The sequence below is a fragment of the Pelodiscus sinensis genome, chromosome 2 (genome assembly GCF_049634645.1).
Source record: "Pelodiscus sinensis isolate JC-2024 chromosome 2, ASM4963464v1, whole genome shotgun sequence".
Classification (NCBI taxonomy): Eukaryota; Metazoa; Chordata; order Testudines; family Trionychidae; genus Pelodiscus; species Pelodiscus sinensis.
This window is the reverse complement of record NC_134712.1, coordinates 104,998,019-105,016,852: the sequence shown is the minus strand read 5'-3', so window position 1 is coordinate 105,016,852 and position 18,834 is coordinate 104,998,019. Positions and strand designations below refer to the sequence as shown.

The window sequence follows — 18,834 nt, the reverse complement described above, 5'->3', positions numbered from 1 at the left end:
ATTGCGTTATGGCGCTATTGCAGAATAGCGCTATTTCGAGAAAAAAAACAGGGTTATTTTGAGATAAAACCCTTCCGGGAAATCCGGGAAATTCCTCTTGGAAGAGGATTGAAGTGTACACATACCCTTAGAGACACACTTGCAGTCATTTTATCATCCTTTTCTTTTAGTTTTAAATTACATTATGTAGCTTTCGGTAGAAAAACCAAACAAAAGTCCAGCCAGGGAGAGAAGGAGAGCTCTTCCTAGAAAAGCAGATTCGAACTCTACAATATACAATAAATAACAAGCAGCTGTTATTTATGGGGCTATAATTCTATCAAGAGGCCTATCATAAACCACATGAGGGATGCTCAGATGTTTGAGGACCCCAAGATGCAATCACAGCACCATACATAACTTCTTTTGTTACTTTATAAATCCAGTTTTCTACTCCACTTCTGGTCTCACCTTCCTATTCCCTCTAACAGCTCCCCAATAACTTTCATTCAACCCCTCTGCTTTCTACTGCAACTTCATTGTGCCTTCTGCCATCTCCGCACTGAACATAGACTTCTGAGCACTGAAAACAGAGGGGATCGCAGCTGGAGCTGTGTAGATAACTATTGTTTGGTTTGGTGACTGTATTGAAAAATAAACTCAAAAGAATTATTGAAGAGCAACCTGAAATGAAAATGGTTTGAATTTTGTCACACAATGTTTATTAAAGTTTTGTTTTGTGTAAAAAATTTCAGTCAACCCACAACTAAATATTTTGTTTCAGTCTTGACAGATTTCTTAAAACATCTGTAAAAAAAATATAATCGAGAAAAATGCCAAAACTAAATGACTAAATAAACAATCAGCATGCGTAATTTTGGAAATGCTAATATGAACCATTTTAACACTTTTGAAATTTGGGAGGTTTTTTTGCCCCCCAACTAAAACAATTTGTCCAAATCAAGCTGGATTTGCATTTCAGGTAAAATGTTTGAGTGTATGCTGGTAGCTGCACTCTCAGAAGGGATAAAACATTTTTTCTTATTGATGGGATTTTGAAGCGTATGACAGCAGTCTCCCACCTACAAACATAACTGAAAGCATTGGATCAATCACAGGCATGTCCCTTAGAGTCATCAGAATTTCTTTTCTAAAAGGGATGAAGAGCGATTAACATCGCAACATGCACACAGCGTTTAAACACTCATGCAGTGCAGACTCCCTGTAATGGTGTGGGCAATCCCTGTGTACCCCCTTGCAGTCCAGTACTGTGGCTGTGGTTCAAAGTCTATGCTTAGCCTGGTCCCCCTGGGTATGGCTACACTGTGATAACAAACCTACAGCACCATGTTGCAGAACCCAAGTCAGCTGATCTGGGTTTGCCGAGCTCAGGTTGAGGGGCTGAAAATAGCAGTGTAGACGTTCAGGCTTGAGCTGGAGCTTGGGCTCTGAGGGTATGTCTACACTACAACGTTAATTCGAACTAACTTAGTTCGAATTAGTTAATTCGAACTAAGCTAATTTGAACTAACGGATCCAGACTAAAAAACTAGTTCAAATTAGCGTTTTGCTAATTCGAACTAGCATATCCACATTAAGTGGACCCTGAACCGGGGTTAAGGATGGCCGGAAGCAGTGCCGGCAGGGCATCAGAGGAGGACTTAGAGCGTGGAGATGCTGTCTCAGGCTAGCCGAGGGCTGTGCTTAAAGGGACCCGACCCCCACCCCGGGCAGACAGTTTTCAGGGGTGCCCCGCTTGCAAAGCAGTCCTGGCTTGGAGTGCCCGGACTGCCCACACTGGGCACATCACAGCACTCGGCCATCAGACCGGCTGCACTTGCCGCAGGCTGCCATCTGGGGAGAGGGGGCAATTGGGGGGCTGCAGGAGAGCTTCCACCCCCAGAAGCCCGCAGAGCCAGCCCAGTCCTCCCCATCGGGGGCTCGTGCCCCATTCCTCCCTCACCTCCTTCCACTTACCCTTCCCTAGCCCCTCTTCTTGATGTACAAAATAAAGATAACGTGTCTTCCAAAATGGAATCTGTCTTTATTGAACAAAACTGGGGGAGACTGGGAAAAGGAGGTGGGAGAGGGGAAGAGAGAGGCTGGGAGAGGGGAGGGCAACTAAAATGATCAGGGGTTGGGAACAGGTCCCATATGAAGAGAGGCTAAAGAGACTGGGACTTTTCAGCTTAGAAAAGAGGAGACGGAGGGGGGACAGGATAGAGGTCTCTAAAAGCAGGAGTTGGGTGGAGAGGGTGCATACAGAAAAGTTCTTCATTAGTTCCCATAAAGAAGGAATAGAGGACACCAAAGGAAAGGAATGGATAGCAGGCTTCAAACTAGTAACAGAAAGTTCTTCTTCACAAAGCAAATAGTCAACCTGTGGAACTCCTTGCTGCAGGAGGCTGTGAAGGCTAGAACTGGAACAGAGTTTAAAGGGAAGTGAGATCAAGTCATGGAGGTTGGGTCCATGGAGTGCTATTAGCCAGGGGGTAGGAGTGGTGTCCCTGCCCAAGGTTTGTGGAAGGCTGGAGAGGGATGGCACGAGACAAATGGCTTGGTCACTGTCTTCGGTCCATCCCCTCCAGGGTCCCTAGTGTTGGCCGCTGTCGGCAGACAGGCTACTTGGCTAGATGGACCTTTGGTCTGACCCAGGACGGCCATTGTAAGCTCAGGGCTCAGGATCAGGGGTCTCAGTGGACCCCCTTGATTCTCTTGCACACCTGCTCCTGGGTGGCCAGGCTGGCAGCTCTCCTGCCCAAGCCGGCCACTTTCCTGTGGCTAGTGCGGAGATCATGGACGAGGTCCACGATGTCCGCACTAGCCCAGGCGGGTGCCCGCCTCTTGCGGTCCCGGGCCAGCTCCCGGGAGCCGCCAGCCTGGTCCCGGGAAGAGGGGGAGGGCTGGGGGGCATCGGGTGGGTGGCTCGATCTGTGCCAGGTGCAGGGTCTGCTGGTTGGGTGCTGGCAGGCTTGCACCTGGCACGGGCACCGTAGCCAGCCTGTGCCCCTTTAAGGGATCCGGGGCCGGGAGGGGGGCAGAAGAGTTTCCCTGGTGTTGGCCAGAGTGGCCACCAGGGAAACCTGGGGAGGGCTAGCCTCCCACTAGTTCGAATTAAGGGGCTACACACCCCTTAATTCGAACTAGCTAGTTCGAACTAGGCTTAATCCTCGTGGAATGAGGATTACCTAGTACGAACTAAGTGCTCCATTAGTTTGAATTAAATTCGTACTAACAGAGCGCTAGTGTAGCGCCTATGAAAGTTAGTTCAAACTAACATCCGTTAGTTCGAACTAACTTTGTAGTGTAGACATACCCTGAGACACCCACCCTTCTCCCCCTAGCCATGGGGTGTCAGCACCCTGGCTCTGGCAAAGCCAGCCACAACCATGCCATAGGTCAGCACATCAGTGCAAGTCTGGAGCCTGAGGGAAAATAGCCACCACCCACTACAGCCTCCATATCTTCCACAAACCTCCCTTCTCCCCCTTAGCTTTCTGAACTTCTTACTTATATAGCCCAGCCTTAGGGCAAGGCAAGGCCTCCTTGATTACACGTTAGGGTCCAGCCTGGCCCTTGGAGGCATAATACTCACCTTCATACTTCCATTCCACTTTTTATTTAAAGTTAGGCTGAAGTAAACCAAATATGCAAACCATTAGAGGTTTGTAGGCATGCCAGGCAATATTCATGTAACATATAGGCTCAAGAGAAAATGTAATAAAGATTAAGAGTATTATTAGCCCATATACAGAGATGATTGCGCAGGATGGATTTAAATACGAGCTTCCTGGGGAAGCTACAAACATGTGGCCATTGCAATGACACATATCCAGGGCTTAATTTGCACCAGGCCTTTCTGAGCTTGGCAGTTTATTCTGAGTACCGCTGGAATTTCTTCATCTGTTATGAAAGTAAAAAATTGCTTGAGCTTCAGCTACTCTTGCATTACACCTCTTGCATTTGCCATCACCTATAGAATGCTATATTACTGTAGTGCAAGTGGAGTTAAGTGCCTCAAATCGAAAGATCTGCAAAAAGAGGTTCTGTTTTTCTTAGCATGATACGCAACTGCTAGACCCACCTTATTGATAATAAATTCTTTTGCTTCACTTTCATCCCAGGTAAACTTCTAATTATGAAAAAAAGAAAAGAAAAAAAATCTGCAAGAAACCCATTTAGAAATGGTACTGAACAGGGGTTGTCAAGCCTTCTGCATTAAGTTATGCTCTGTATTACTCACAAGTGAGAAAGTCCTGCTGGCTATGGACATCATTGGTCACTTGTAAGGATTATTGTAGTCAGGCAGTCACTACAAATACATCTGTTCACATTTCTATTGTAAAGGCAGTAGGGCTTGGATCTAGGAAGGTATTTAACCACATGTTTCACTTTAAACACATTAATAGTCCCAGTGATTTCAACAGGATTACTCGCATGCTTAAAATGCGACATGTGCTTAAGTAACCTGCTGGATAAGAGCCTAAATGACATCCTTCTCACTATGCAGCAATTGTATTATACTTGTGGTGGTGCCCATTTCCATTTTCTTTATAATTTTTGTCAGTGAAACTGCTTTCCAAACTCTGTCATTTTTTGTTTCCAACACAGTCTTTGGCACACAGAGAGCATCAGCAGTATGAATGTTTTCATATTCTTTGAATTACAGTCAAATGTTGTTTGCTAACCTGCTAGCCCTTCCACTCCTTTCTCGTGAGTTAACAAGACTATTAGCAAGGAGACATGGATTGGCTACCCGATTAAAATGAGCAGATAAAAAACAAAATAGTCCACCATTGTGCAATACAATAATTTACAGAATTATACCTGGATAATGTGTTCAATTTAGACTTCAGCCATGACCTTCCAATGACCTTCACCAATCATCTGATTTTGACTTTTTTTATAGCTTTGTCTTTTAAGTTCAAAATGCTTTGATTTAAAACACTAATAGCACTGACAAATTGCTCTAATGAAATGTGGATGAATAGAAAAGACCATCTCATAAATTACGCAGGCTTATGAAAAAGATTCAGCATAATTTGAATCCGTGTGTATATGCATTATGGCCTTTCCAAACATAATTTCTGTTTTATAAAGGGTTAACTTCAGCAGGAAGGGCTCTTTGCAGTGCCACATGCTCATATGATCACTTATAATGTCAATACTCAGAGATGGGATCCCGTTGTAAAGACTAAATACAGGTGGGCTTACAGTATTTCTTGTTACTCCCATAAATAAGTTGTTCCAAAGTTGCCTTACTCATCACTGAACTACTACAGATTCCAGGTGCAAATATAGCAGAATATAAGACCATAAGAATGGCCAGACTGGGTCAGACCAAAGGTCCATCTAGCCCAGTATCCTGTGTTCCAACAGTGGCCAGCGCCAGGTGCCCCAGAGGGAATGAACAGAACAGGCAATCCTCAAGTGATCCCCCTGTTGTCCATTCCCAGCCCTGACAAACAGGTGGCACAACAGCAATGTCCCTGTAAGCTGGGCATTTGTGAGTCCACTCAGGAGAAATTCAAATGCCGTCCAGCTGATTAGCAGAATGCCCACTGCTAGGTTTTGTGTTTCTATTGATGGTGCACATTCACACATGCTGCAGTGCAGATACAAAAATGGGTGCCATACACGGATGGAAAAGATTAGAGGGAACATTGCACAGCAGAACTGTATATATTGGGTACAGCATTGCTGCTGCTAGGCAGATGCAAGGACTGGACTGGACACATCCTAACTTCACGTTGGCCAGGTATGCAATCTATGCCTGCCAGTCTCACTCCTCAAGGAAGCCCCTGGGTGTTTACATTCACTGCCTATTCCTACAAAGGTGACATCACTCAAGCCTAATATCCAGTGTTTAAATAATAGTACTTAGACTGATTGTTGGCTCTGAGGTATCCTGTTACAGAAATAAGAAACAGCCACAGAATAGGCTCCATACAGCCCTTCCATCCTGAGCTCTGAAATGACCAGCAGCAGTACATTAGTTCCTAGAGACTGGAAGTAGGTCAAGACCCATTGTCCTGGGCACTGCACAGACACAAAAAGTAACTATTGTCCTGAAGAAATCACCTTAATAGCCATCTGCCGCTGACACAGAGGTGAACCCTCTAAGCAGGTGCTAGTTCACAAATTTGCTCTGCTGCTGTGCTGAAGACCATCCCAACCTGTACCCCAGCAATGTGGAGCCCTGTAACGGGGATGTGATGGTGATCCAATGGTAAGCAGGCCAGTGTCAGCTGTTTAAATGGCTTTGCTAAACTCTGTTGTGTCCCCAACATGCTGTGCATGGTCAGGGCTGGCCCACAATATTCTGGCTCCTTAGGTGGGGAGCTCAAATGCCGCCCCCATGCCACCTTTTCTCCTGCCTGCCTATTATGTCTCTTGTGCCCTCCTTCCTCCAGCACAGCACTCCACCATCTCTGTGCATCTAGAGCAGAGAGAATACATATGCACCAGCAGCAGACACAATTTTCTACACTCTGGGTCCTAGTGGCACCCCTCCCCCCTCCACCCGCATTCTGGTACCTGAGGTGGCTACCTCAGTTTGCTTCATGGTAAGGCCAGCGCTGTGCATGGTAAAAGGAGACAGCTGAGCTGGTGGATGCGGAAGTAGGTCTTCATTCGTGTTCAATGCTGGGGAAAACCTTGTCTGCTGGAGGAATGTCTTTCAAGAGGTACCCATCATTCCCAACACAACTTTCCTCTTCCAAGTGTGTGAGTGGGAGGCAGGGGACCTTTGACATTGGGAATGTCCAGCCTTCTCCAACATGCTTCAGTGAAGATTCTCTCCCTTCCAAATGGGAGCTATAAGGGTGAGATAATGTTATCAGGGGAAGGATGGACATTTTATTTTCTAAAGGAGAAGATGCCTTGTAAAAGACTCTTCCCCTGGCAACAGAAGAAAAAAGTGCTAATTTCCTCCATGGAGACAATGACACCAAGATCAGCAAACATGCCAGCAGAGAAAATCTTATAAAAAAGAATACTGTAATGTGATTTCATTCACCTGGTTGGAAAGATCCATGGCTTCTGACTGCCCAGAGCTGTGCCGTGGTACCAAGTGGGGGCACAGGCCCCCACACCTGTGCAGGAGACTGAACAACCCACCTGTAAATGAATTAATTGATTTTCTGTTTTGTTTCCTTCCTTCCTTCCTTTGTTTGTTTGTTTTATTGCTAAGTGCTGGAAACAATCCACCTTAAAGAAATAAGTTAGGAAAATCAAACAAATGGAAGGAGAGCGCAGATAAGAGTCTCTTATTTAATGTGTCAAGTAGTTTTAGAACGGGCCTCTGAAAAACAAAGAAAAAAGGATGTAATGCTGAATTTGGCTTCCACTATACAAAGAACAGCTGGTGCATTTCTGCATGACTTAGCTTAATGTAACAAGACTGGAATTTTTAAGTTTCCAAGAAAAAATAATGAAGTGAAGTTAGCGTTAGCTTCCTGTTATCTGTACCAGTTACCCTTTGACTCCTATGAGCCAGCCATTTGAAAATTCAGATAATTAATTAGTAACAAAACAAAGGGAAGTGTGTCAGCACCATGGCACAATACATTAATATTCCCATCTGTGAACCATCTGCACTCCAGTCATGGCCTTTTAAAAGGAGAGGGGCATTTCTTGACTCACCGCAGCCATAGCATCGGTATTGCACTAAAATGAAGAAAAAAAATCAGGAGTGATATCCCCCAGTACATTGGGGCCATTCTCCATTTCACCTCCCCACCATCACTCTAAGAGTTGCAGATGTATTGTTGAAGTGTGAACATCGGCAGGCAGGAAGGAAGCAATTTAATCCAGACCGTTACCAAATTGATGTGTGGCAAAGACTAATCCAAAATACTCTTCATGCAGCCTCAACAATCTAGCATAGAGCCAATTTATGACAGTCACGGGTTAAAAAAAAAAAGTGCCACACAACAAACATTTTGGCTATGTCTACACTGGTGAGTTCTTGCACAAGAACGGCCATTCTTCCGCAGAGCGTCCACACTGCCTGCCTGCTCTTGTGCAAGAAGATTTACAGTACGGCGTGGTATGAGAGGGCTTGTTGCGTGAGAGCTAAGCTCTTTTCTAACAGGTGCAAGCCCTCTTGCACAGGAGCTGTTGTGCAAGAAGGCAGTGTGGACGCGCAACAGGGGTTTCTTGTGCAAGAAAGCCCTATGGCTAAAATGGCCATCAGAGCTTTCTTGTGCAAGCGAGCGTCCACACTGCCATGGATGCTCTTGCGCAAAAGCACATCTCTTGCACAAAAACACATGGCCCTATGTACATGTTCTTGTCAAGAGTTATTGCGCAGGAACTCTTGCGCAAGAACCCACCAGGGTAGACATAGCCCTTCTGTTTTGTACCGCTACAGACACGATGTAGTCCTGGTCTGTGAATACTTGAAATAAAAAGATATTAGAGTCTTTGAAATAGGATAGAAGAGCTGGAATCCTAGCTCTATTCAAATGGCAAAATCTTCATTGACTTCTCTACGGCCAGGATTTTACCAAGTCCAATTCTGCAACCACGCCAAATGTAGAACTTCTGCTGAATAGTTTCCTGCATAGAAAAACTGCAGACTCTAGTATAGGCTGACTGATAAATAAGCTAACTCATAGAAAGGTGACTACAGAAGATTTAGTTTATAGAAAGATTGTTTAATAAAGTCATTTATGCAGGTTATTATACCTCGCCTATCTCTAGGATACCTGAGCACCTTTTTCTGTCCACATAAAAAGAATCCTTGATGGCAGGACCAGAGAACCTTTACTTCAGAAATTCAGCCTCCAGAACAGTAAATCTGCTAAAAGGACTTTTAAATCTATGGACCTATACGTGTTTAATAGAACACTCAACTATTTTAAAAAAGACAGACAGAAGAAAGATTCTGACCTAGATTGTTTCTGTATCTCGTTGAAACAAATCCCCCTTTCAGTTTAGATGATTGAGAAGATTGTGAGAGAGCTGTTATGATACTACCTCGCTTCCTACAACTCTTTCGATTTAACCCCTTTTAAGCTTGAGCATGGCATAAGCACTTCAATAGGCTTGTGGGTTAATGATCCCCTCATAGTCATGTCTGTTCTGCAGCACTGTAAGCAGCCTTCAATACACAGCCCAAGGGGTTGTGCACTATTGGGATCCTGACCCCTGGCTCATTCTAAGACTTAGAGTTTCTTTTCTGAAAGAAGTAATGGCCTGACGTTCAGAAGGGCTGAGACCCCTCACCCCAGAAAAAAAAGTCAATGGGACTAGTGAGGGCTCAACAACTCTGATAATTAGGGCCCACAAACAGTTCTTAATTTGTAATGAAAGAGGTGCCAAGACTGAAGCAGTTCCTTACTTCCTGACAAGCCTGTAAGTACTAGGGCTCAAGTTAGAGGTACATTGCTTAGGTCTTACAGTGGGTCCACGTTACCATCCTTATGTGCTTCCGTGTATGGAAATGACAATTGCCCCAACCACAGTGCCACTATCATGAATTACACCCATTTCTACCAAGTCTCCTTTTTGAAGCACACCATATAAGAGCAAATGTGTGCAATCCTACTTCACTGCAAAGAAGGGATCATTCAATCGATTGGGAAAATAGTGAGACCAATTCTGGGTTGACTTTCTGCTTACTTGGTGCAAGCCCCCTCATGCCAGTGGAGTAAATCAATTACTGATGTAAATCAGCATGAAATTTGGTCCAATGGATTTCGATCTATAGCCCTGCTTAATGGCAGCAGACACTGGTTTCACATCAGGACAACACTCCCTGCACACTGTGCACATAGTTCTGCGGCTGCCCTGCCCCTCATTTATGCCAATAAATCAAAATCAATCGAACTGCACTGCATCAGCCACAAATCAATCACTGTGAACTCTATTTGACCATAAAACATGGATCCTGTGTCTCAAGTAACTGCCCTGAAAAGGCGCTGTGCGTGATGCATGCGGATGAGAGAAAGAGAGGGAGAAGTAGGGTTTCTTTACATATATGCTTGCTATAGTTCATAGATAGGAAATAAAATGTTCCCTAAGATTTCTCCTAATCATACTCACTTTGTAATGGACTGCACACATCTGCGGTCTGCAGCATGGATGTACCAATGGAAAATAACATTTCCCAAATGTTAGAGTTATCCAAAAGTAAATCAATCCTTTACATTATAATCCTCTTTCTTTATTATTTCCATGCATTTTATGCTGTATTACTAATCGTACATTTTTGGAATACAATTGAATGGAAGTGTCAGAACCAGAATACCAATGTCGGGGCATAAAGCATGCAACTTGTGCTTCTTACAACACCAGATTATAATATGAATATTGGAACAGCCATCCTCCATTTGCCCTCAAAGAAACAAAATTAAATAACTGAGACTTTTCACAAAGCTTGCTATTCCCTTCAGGTAAAGTAGGTAGGCGAAGGATTCAAATCTTTTGTTTCTTTTTCTATCATTCAGGGGTTTTTTAAGTGTGTTGTTGTTACTGTAAAACTGAAGTGTTACACAAGACAGAGAGCTTGGCAGCCTTCCCACAATCCTCAGCATGTGGGAATAGAAAGTAACAAAGTGTTAACACCTGCCAACTGGTGGTTAGGTGTAAATGTCTCTGTTAACAACAAACACTGCTGCTAGCAGTCATCAGAGCAAAGCAGCAAATCTGTTCCCTTCCCCTATGCGGAAAACACCAAACAATAACAAAAATGTCATCTAATTGCTTGATTAAGATGTATCAATCCTGAAAACTGCTGATCTAGAACATTGAATCTCTGACATTTCCTTCACTCTTGATTAAACAGAATTGTTTAAAATCAGCGATGGTGCAGGCAGACTCTCAGAGCAAAGCATGCCATCCAGAGAGTTGTGACACTGAAACTTTTTACAGAGAAGAAATGAAATCAGGGCCAAATCCTGTCAGCTGTTTCACAAATGCTTGAGTTGCTAAAACCCTCTGGCTAATAAGATGAGAGGGGAGAAAAGCCCGAAAGGGGTTAGGGATTTGGCAACATTTTGGTACATAGATAGAATGTGCCAAGAGGGTTTCTGAAACATTTTAGATCGTTTACTCAAAAAAAAAAAGTTGTTGGAAGGGGAAGGGAATAGTACTGATGGGGGGAATAGCTCAGGAGTTTAAGCTTTGCATTATTAAACCTAGGGCTATGAGTTCAATCTTTGAGGGGGCCATTTAGGGGTCTGAGGCAAATTTGTCAGAGATGGTACTTGGTCCTGTTGTGAGAGCAAGGCGACTGGACTCTATGACCCCTTAAGATCCCCTCTAGCTCTATGAGACAGGTACATCCCCCTGTATTAAATGAGGACTCTGAATGCAACTAAAATAGATTTTTTAAACAATTATTTTATGGACAGACACTCAGCAGGTGTAAATTGGCCCAGCTCCACTGACTGCACTAATTTAGATCTGCGGAAGATCGGGACCTTCATCATTCCTCATATTAAAGGACAATCAGTAATGCATATTCTCAGGCTTTACTGTCCCCATAGGCTGAATTGCTTTGTTAAGCTTTGTTCCTGGGGATGATACTCTGACTTTTCCCCCTCAGGATTCCCTCTTTATTCCTTGACCAATAATTTCCCAGACTGCAATGGGGGTGATCACTGACACCAAGGGATTAAATGACATTAAAAATCTTTAAGAAGGCTTAGTGGCCTGAGTGAAATCCTGAACATGTAAATGAAATCATAATTCCCTCAAATATATTCCTGCTATCGATTTCTGTCTCAATCTAACGAGGTATTCTGCTGAGTTGGTTGGAAAATGTCAATCATTTTCCCTGGGAAATTTGTATTTTAATCCTTTTCTAAATTTCCCATGAATACTCTTTGGTTTCTCATTGAAATCAAAATCAAAATCCAAAACATTTGCAATTTCCAAACCCATTTTTGGTTTAAAAAAATACTTTTTGTCCTTGAAAACCAAAAACTGAACATTTTAATTAAAACAAACTCAAATATGCAAATTTCAACAAACACAAAAACAGTTTGCTGAAATAACATCTTAAAATGTTTCAGTGAAAAAATGTTAACCAGCTTTAAATTTGGCCTAAATTTTCAGAAAAGGAGTATGTTATTCCTCAGACAACTAGTGGATTTGCTTTCACAATCATAGTGCCTGCAATTAATAATTGCATACATACACTGAGTAATTACAGTTGCATATTTCTGAAAATCTAGTTCTCAGAGACTCTCAGTTCCTTGGAGTATGAATTGTGTCTCCTCTGGGTTCTCTATAGCACTCAGCATACTGGTAGTGCTCTGCAGCTAATAAATAAATATGTAATGATAATACAGCTCCTTCTGCACACAATTCCTTGCACTCTAGTACCATCATTCACCACATTGTCATGTTTAAGGCTTCAGTAAACACCTGATTACGGTCCCATACTAAAGATTACATAAAGAGAGAACAAAGAAGCAATTATTTACTAAGCCAATGCCCCTTCTTCCCTCTACCAAGAATGGGTGAGTTAAGTAATCCATTTGTCTACCAGGATGAATGTTACCCTTATTTAGTGAGTTGAATATTTCCTAATAGCAATCATAAAAACCTTTGCCTGCCAGATTTTCAGAATCACCTGCACCAGATATGAGGAAATGATCCAGGTTTATTGTGAACTTTATATAGCCCCTTATTTGCTGGATTTAGACTCTCAGTCATGTGGCCTGTGTGACTCAATATTTGCTAGTCATCCTCTGCCCATTGTATTTTATAGAATGTAGTTAAACTCACAATTAGATAAAAAATCAGGAACCCCCTCTTTTCCCTCTCCTCTGTGTTCTTTTGATTGTGTGGTTGCTTTCCCTCCCGGGCCTCTAATAGCACCATATTCTACTTCATTACAATTTTTCCAATGCTGATGCCAACCTTCATGCCACAATCATGATTTTCTCATAACTGTTTCTTCTTCAGTGACACCCTCCTACATAGAACAATGTTCCTTCTCATCATTCATATCCCCCACAAACTCATTTCTACTGAGAAGTCTTAGTCTCCTTCCATGCTCACAGCTCTTTTTATATGCAAGCCCATTTATTCTTAACACTAAAAACAATAAAAGGACGTACATATATGCAAAAAAAAAACTTACAAGAAATCACCCCAACTCCAGTTTCAGACTCTGTTGGGCATTAGCCCTTCAGACCTCACAACCTGGTTTTCTCCACTGCTACAAGTTTCTAAGGCTTTGTCTACACTATGGCTTTTGCCGGAAGATGCAATGCAAATGAAGTGCCGATTAGCATTTTGTCACGCTTCATTTGCATAATCTATTCTGAGCTGTTGTTGCACAAGGGGTTTTTGCACAAAAACAATCAGTGTGGATGTCTCCCCTGGGCAGGCATAAGGATCTTGCACAAAAAGAGGTTTTTGCGTAAAATGGACACCTCCACACAGCTTTTGTGCAAAAACGGCTCGGAATAGATTATGCAAATGAAGCACGACAAAATGCTAATTAGCACTTCATTTGCATTGCCTCTTTCGGCAAAGCACATAGTGTAGACACAGCCTATGGACTAGGAGCTGTTATGTTTATCACTGGTCCAGAGCTTGACCAGTTCATAGGGGCTATTGTAAAATATATAGTCAATGTAATATTTAAAGCAATGTGGCACTAGTAGGCATGCCAGCCATCACTCTAGCCACTCTATTTGTATGTAATAGTTCTTTCCTCCACCCTTTATCCTCCCCCCTCATATGCTAATGACAAATTCTTTGGGACACAGAAAATGTTTTCTTTGTGTTTGGAAAGCACCAAGCACATTATAAGCACGATCACATTCTAAATAATCACCCCACTAATAATGCAGAGTGAGAGTATCTGGAAGCAGAGGATCTAAATCCAAACAAAGAGATTATATAGGCTAGTGTTGTTAACATACAAAACTGGAGACCAGGCTTCAATTCCTGACTTTGAGACTGAATTTCTGTGACCCTAGCAAGTCGCGTGGGAGGACATCTTCAAGGAATAAAGAACAACCAGGTGCCCAAAATGTCACTGGGTGTTAAGCACTCAACATACATGTGTCCCTTTGAAAGTCTTCCTATTATCCCTTTTATGTGTGTCAGTCACTGTCTGAAATTTCAGGCTCATGATAAAGCTGAATTCATAACACTCTGCTTGGCTCACAATCCATTGGCTTTTAAGAAAACTACCTTTCCCCAGAGGAAACATTAGTGTTTTCTTATTTTAACAAGGGGCGCTTTAATGCTAATCTCGTATGGTTGTGTGCAGATGATGACTTAGATCTACACCTACATATTACTTTCCCATTAGGTCAACAGTCATGTTTGCTGCTGTTATTTATCTGGGCAGAAGCAAGTGACAACCTGGTACAATCTTAACCCCAATGTGAAAAAAACTAAAATAGAGCATTGAAATATACTGCAGACAAAGTAAACATCAGCCAAAGATGGGACAAGGACTCAGTATATCCTCTTCCTATCCCATCCTCCATGCTCACTAGTTAACTACAGAAAGGAGAGCTACACTGCAATTAGACTCCCACCCATGGCTGGCCAGTGCTGGCTGACTCAGGCGTGTGAGGCTCCCGCCAAGGAACAGTTTAATTGCAGTGTAGATGTTTGGGCTCAAGCTGTGGCCACAAGGTCCTAACGCCCTGCTTCCAGGCAGAGCCCAAATGTCTACACTGCAGTTAAACAGCCTCTTAGCCTGCATATTGAGAGCCTGAGCCAGCAGGCACAGGCCAGTTGCAAGGGTATAACTGCAGTGTAAACATTTCTGAGGTGTCTTCTATTTAATGGGCTAGACCAATGTTTCTCAACCAGTGGTACGAGTACACTTCAGGGTACTCAAGATAAGTCGGGGGGTACGTCAGCACAACTGAAATTTGGAGAAAACTGAATTTTTGTTTAAAGTCTTACAGAGCTTTATTGTTTTTGTAATTTTTGCACCCAAAAATGTCATTGCCTACCTGTCTATGATTAAATTGTTTAAACAAATGCGTTGTAATGGTAGAAAAAAATTGTGTGTGTGTGAAAACTGTAGGTATTGGGGGTACTTACAATTTTTTTGTGGGGGGGAAAGGGGTACTTTATACAAAAAGGTTGAGAAACACAGGGCTAGATCATAGATTTCACAAAGCCCTGCAGAGGGGCTACTTGTGAGGTTGCACTTTCCTTTGGGGAAGCATCATGTGACATGATGTTTCCAAAGACAGTCTTCCCAAGTGTCATTCACAAGGGGCAATATACTCTGCTCCACCCTAATCTCTAGTACAGGGATGGGCAATAATTTTTGATGGGGGGGGCCTCTCCAAGATTTTGGAAAGTGGTCAAGGGCTGCACTCTTCCATGATATTAATGAAGGAGGTGCAGGGTTTGGGATGGAGGTTGGCTGCAGAAGGGAGCTTGGGGTAATGGATTGGGGTGCAGAAGCAGGTGTGGGGTTTGGGAGGGAGTTAGGGTGTGACCTGGGGCACTGGAGTGGGGTGCCGGGGTCTGGATTGTGACCGAAGGCAGGAGGGGATTGTGCTCTGGGGAAGAGGACTAGGGAGCAGAAGGGGATGCAGGGGTTTGGGTTGTGACCTTGGGCAGGGAGTTAGGGTACAGAATCTGGGAGTGGGTATGGGTTCAGGAGGGGGACATGGGTTTTGGCATATATGGGGTAGGGAGGCAGGAGCTGGGAGGCAGAGAGTTGGGAGGGGTGAGAGGCAGAAGCAGGTGCTAGCCAGGAGACTTACCTGGGTTACCCCCAGCCAGCAGCCCGGCAGGATTCTCATGCAGCCTCTCTGCCTGCCCTGCCTCCACACAAGCTGCAGGGGGGCCATGTGCATTGGTGAATAAGAGCCTGAAGGGAGGAGGGAGTGGTGCTTCCTGTGTTGCCTGTTCTTCAAAAAGGCAGTGCCTATTGGCCAGAAATCAGCCAATGGGATTGTGGTGGGGGAGAGAGAAGCACATGAAGCACCATTCTCCCTTCCCCCAGGCTCACAACTGTGAAAGAGAAATGGCCATGACAGCCACTTTTCTGAGCAGTGGGAGATGGGGCGCGGAGCAAGCAGGGAGTCTGCCTGTGGACCAGATCTGGTGGCTTGCGGGCCAGAGCCAACCCTCTGGGCCATATTTTGCCCAGCCCTACTCTAGTACATGACATGCCTGGCCTTGCCATAGTACTTTAAAGGTTGATAGTGAATGTTACTCTATTGGAAGCCTGGGCATTGGTAAAGAGCAAATGTGAACTGCACATGCTGGTTGATAATGAGATGAAGACTCATATGTCTACTCATGTCAATAAAATCCAATCCGATATTTAATACGCAAATTAACAACAACATCTGGAAGGATTTTAAAAAAAATATATTGCTGAAGAGGGCACTAGGTGGGTGTCTATTGAGGCCTCTTGATACTTCTTTTGAGTACCCCACTGACTTGTCTGACAAGGATTCTTTCTTGGCAGCTGCTGATAGGAAGAATACAATAACTAGTCTGGTTCCCAATCTATTTGCTTTATCCAATTCTTGAGAACATGGCCCATTTTATTATGAGGCAGTGGAAAGATGGCCTTGTGGCTAAAGCACTGGGTTAGGAGTCTGGCATCCATTCTTAGTTCTGCCATGGACTTCCTGTGTGACCTTTGAAGTGAACTGATGTCTCCATGTCTCTGATTTTAGGGGCTCGTCAGCACTGCAGATGTGCTGGTGTAGCTCTTAGTGAGGATGCTACCCATGCTGACAGTACACCTTCTCTCATTGGAGTAGGTACTCCATCTCCCCAAAAGGTGGCAGCTGTGCGGACAGGAGAAGACCCGTTAACATGGTGCTGTCTACACCGGGAAATAGGTTAGTATAACTGCTTCACTCAGGGGTGTGAATTTTACACACCCCCAGCAACATCAATATGGCCACCTACATTTATAGTGTAGACCAGGGCCTTACCTATTAAATGGGAACAACACCCAGCTCCAAGGAGTGCTGTGAAGATGAACTCATTTGTATCTGTAAATATCTTTAAGATATTTGAGTGGGAAGTGCTACTGAAGTAGAGAATCCACAGGCATGGATTGTAAATATGGGGCAAACAATACTCACCCATCTTTGTAAAGAGTTGAGCTCTATGGATGTTAATGCTGAGGGCTAGATTGTGACTGGCCCTAATTTGAGAGGTGGGAGAGAGACAAACAAGTTCTTTTCCCTATCACCATTGTATTGTTTCCTCCATTTTGGCTGTAGGCCAAGGCATTGAGAAGGCAGGTTCCTTGCAGCTGCTTTGAGCAAGCAGGTGAGAAGAAAGGAGGGGTGCATCTACACTGCACCGTTATTTCAAGATAACTAGCCTTATTTCAAAATAACAATGCAAGTGTCTACACAGCCATTCTGTTATTTCTAAATAATTTTGAAGTAACAGATGGCTTATTCTGAAATCTGTAAACTTCATTCTACGAGGAATAATGCCAAAATAGCTATTTCAAAATAAGGCGTACGTAGATGCGCCGCTGCTGCTATTCTGCAATAGCCCTTCACCAACGCCATTCTAAGTTATTCCTCCCCAGTGCCTCCTAGGGCTCTAAATCAAGGTAGCACGTCCACCTTAGAGTAGCCTATGTTGGACTAATTTTGAGGCTTCCCTACAGTGTAGATGTGCTTTTCCGAAATAAGCTATTTTGGAATAACTATTCCGGAATAGCTTATTTTGAAATAAGTGTGCAGTGTATATGTACCCAAGGGGAAGTGGAGGCCTGTTTCTTCCCTTTTCCCTTTGCTACAACACACATGCGGGAGAGTTGAGCCGGCCTGAAGCAAATAATGTTTTCCAACGGAGCAGGGGAGGTTTTGTGGCTCAGGGAGATAGGTAGCCCAAATATGCCCTGTGCCTTACCCAGGACTAGATGCAAAGTCACGGGCTAGCCTTAAGCAGGTGTTAAGTTAAAGCATGTTCCCAATTAATTGGCACTCAAATATACACTGGGAAAGAAGCACTCCCAGTCCAAACATAGCCACAGAGACATACCAGGTTTGATCATCTCAAGTAATAGACTAGCTCTGCACAAAAAACTCTTCACCACACGTGAACAATTGTTCCATTGCTTGGGAAGAAACAGCCCGGCAGTCTTTCTATTCTAGTCTATGGGTACGGCTAGACTGCCAGGTTTTTTAACTCCGCCACATCCAACGAATGCCTTTGCTCTTCCGCTTTTTTTTTGCTGTATTCCTCGTTCTAAGAGGAAGAAGGGGGCTTTCGAAAGAGGGTTTTTTTCCCGACTTTTGACCCAGTCTACATAGGCCAAATATCATTAAAGTCTCTTCCGACAAAAGTATCAGAAAAAGCTACACAAAATGCAGAGTACATTTTGCGTAGCTTTTTCTGACAAATAGATATAGTCTAGACGTACCCTATATGAGGGGTCTGATGGTGCCTGCTTCACCATCTGCCCATAGGCACCAGAACCTTGCTTCTCAGCCTTTTATATTTAAAAAAAACCATGGTGGTCAGTTTCATAATCAAATATGGAATTCAGAGAAATGCCGTGTCTGTTCTTAACATTCTACGAGGAAAATTCTGCCTAAAGCAGTACTCTGGCTGGGTTTCAAAGTAACCTAGCCATTTCTCGAAGCCTCCTTGCTAGTATCAAGCACTTGCTAACACCCGGATGGATCTGGGGAGACAAAGCACTTTGCAGCAGTCCTGAGTGGAGCAGCATATGCTCTGCCTAATGGCTGAAGAATGGACTGAGGAGCGGGGCAAAAACCTAACTGTGCGCTACAAATCCTCTTGCCTGTGTAGTTAGATGGAGTCCTCATGCCACAACTTGAGCAGGTGTGTTAGCCAGAGCCCGTGCTTAGTACTCAAGGAAGGCCTGAGTTAGAATTCTGCCCAATTACAGTGCATGTA

The 18,834-nt window shown here is 43.7% G+C and overlaps 1 long non-coding RNA gene across 2 annotated transcripts in view; it reads right to left on the bottom strand.

Moving 5' to 3' along the window:
• Window positions 1–4,713: 4,713 nt before the first annotated feature.
• LOC102446284 (uncharacterized) overlaps window positions 4,714–18,834 on the bottom strand; it is a 43,347-nt gene continuing 29,226 nt past the window's right edge. For both annotated transcript variants that reach the window (XR_012901625.1, XR_012901626.1), the window contains exons 2-3: window positions 7,099–7,188; window positions 4,714–6,795 (exon numbers count right to left, since the gene is read on the bottom strand). This is a non-coding gene — a long non-coding RNA (uncharacterized LOC102446284). The remainder of the gene's footprint in view (window positions 6,796–7,098; window positions 7,189–18,834) is intronic.